The sequence below is a fragment of the Schistocerca nitens genome, chromosome 7 (assembly GCF_023898315.1).
Source record: "Schistocerca nitens isolate TAMUIC-IGC-003100 chromosome 7, iqSchNite1.1, whole genome shotgun sequence".
Classification (NCBI taxonomy): Eukaryota; Metazoa; Arthropoda; class Insecta; order Orthoptera; family Acrididae; genus Schistocerca; species Schistocerca nitens.
In genome coordinates, this window is record NC_064620.1 from 228,187,923 (window position 1) to 228,190,307 (window position 2,385).

Genomic DNA, 2,385 nt, shown 5'->3' on the forward strand with positions numbered 1-2,385 from the left:
TTAACAAAGCACCCCAATTCTGCCGCCTATGATAATGAATAAATGCCACCATGCGGCCGGTAGAGAATGAAAACACACGACCTGAAAAACCACGCAACACACGTCAGTTCTGAAAAGGACTGCATCAGCAGCAGAGGAGGGATGTAATACTGAAGTGACAGCGACTGATAGCACAGCAGGTGGAAGCCATGTATTTTACTCGACGCGTGTCATCTGTGGATGGAGCAGTGTCCTCGGTGCCGCTGTAGACTCATAACGCTCCCAGCACATGTTCCGGGAGATAATGATTTGTGGGCAGAAATACGATAGGTCCTGGAATTCTGCATGTCCTTCATCGATACATTTTACGGAATGTATCATCAATAAAAGAGTCATGTTTTTAGTCGAATCTGTGACGATGACTGTCGCATTAGATTTTCACATCAATTTTTGTAGAACAAATTTTGATCGAGCCAACGGCTTTGCCGCAGTGGTAACACCGGTTCCCGTCAGATCACCGAAGTTAAGCGCTGTCGGGCTGGGCTAGCACTTGGATGGGTGACCATTTGGTCTACCGAGCGCTGTTGGCAAGCGGGATGCACTAAGCCCTTGTGAGACAACCTGAGGAGCTACTTGATTCAGAAGTAGCAGCTCCGGTCTCGTAAACTGACATGCGGCCGGGAGAGCGGTGTGCTGACCACATGCCCCTCCATATCCGCATCCAGTGACGCCTGTGGGCTGAGGATGACACGGCGGCCGGTCGCTACCGTTGGGCCTTCATGGCCTGTTCGGATGGAGTTTAGTTTTTCAGTTTTTATTTTTTTAAATTTTGATTGTTGGGAGATTTAATGAATGTAGCTAGTACAGCTTACGCAATTTTTAAGGAAAACGAAGAGCAATTCTTGGTTGTTCCCCTATTGACTCTAAAAAATTATAATGAAGGCTCTCTGATGCTAGCGAAAATGAAGGACAATGAATATAACTCTGACAATTAGTCTTCTGCTAGTGTGTGTAACGTGAATAATGAATCACCTGTTATGCATTTCTACTACTTTGAAAGTGTATAAAAGATAACGTACCTTTTCGAAAATAAGCTACTGTGAAATTGTTTTTCCGATTCTTTACATTTTAGTTTTTCCTACTGTCATTGCAGAAATAGTTTTTCTGGATTTTCCCAGCGTAAAAGACTTTTGAGAACGTATTCAGTCATTCCAAAAAGTTCGAGGCCGTATGAATAAAAACCAGAGAAAAATTAAGATGGTGTTTTTTTTTACGCAAGTGTTCTACACACACTCACCGCACCTGAGAACAAATCACAGAATGTTCATAGAACCACGTGAAACTGTTCTTCTTTGAGATGGTTAACTCGTGCGTCACGTGGGCCTGAATGTCACACTGTGAATAAAGCGTTGGCCCTTCATGTGAATTTCTCCACTCTGTCGTTTTGTGGTAGTTTTGTATTGACAACACCAACACTCGCGGCTGTGATGATTTTTCCAGGAAAAAACTGTCCGCGTTTTGCATTTCAATCAACTCGCATCAGGCATCCACGCGTCTTTTTTGTTCGGGAGTCAAGGTGTGCGTTACAAACTTCGTACCTTTTAGCACTTGACTGAGTCGTTGCTGTACTGTGATTTGTGATCCAACAATGCTGACGGACTGCGGCCGCACGTTCACTTCCTAACAGTGGCTACTCACAATTGACTGGCCGAATGCGTATGTACTGTTTACAGTTGTTAGTTGAAGCTGCCATCGTAGCTACTGCATTGACGCCACTTACACGTCAGGAACAAAATGAGTCTCGGAACTTTCTGGATTGTATTATGCGGGAACGAGAAAAGCTATATTGAAAGATCAGAGGGTATTAACTTCGATGACGAATAGCTCAGCAGCAAAATTGAAACAGTTTTAGAAAATATGGAAATAAAAAAAAAATCTTAGTTGGTAGATTGCCAATATTTCCACATCAAGAAAACTGTAATAAATTGCTAATATTTCACTAATCTCGTCGTTCGTCCGTGATATACATTACATCACTCACATTAAATGTGTAGGAACGCTACTCGCTTTAGCCACGTGCCTGATAACTATATGTAGCTGTAAGTGCCGCTTTGGCGTTACTCGTGATATCGCTGCCTCGTTAGCGACGCTACCTGGTCGTACGTCCCGCGCGCGGTCTGGAACAAACAAGGCGGCCGACTGAGGCCATCTCCCTACTCGCTTGTCAGTACGGCAGTGCTACCTCGCGACGTGGCTACGAGATGGCGGGGCAGGCGCCGCGCTGTGCAGTGGACGACGGGACTTGGCCGACGCGACGCAAACGCAACGCGACTCTCGCTGACTGCGCTTCGACCTGCTTTGCCGGCTCAGTGGCACGTCTCACATTTTTACCTCGTCCGCAACAAA

General features: G+C 45.4%; 1 pseudogene; it reads left to right on the plus strand.

Annotated features, from left to right (window-relative positions):
* The first annotated feature begins 451 nt into the window (after positions 1-451).
* LOC126196069 (5S ribosomal RNA) lies at positions 452-569 on the plus strand (annotated as a pseudogene).
* The last annotated feature ends 1,816 nt before the right edge of the window (positions 570-2,385 follow it).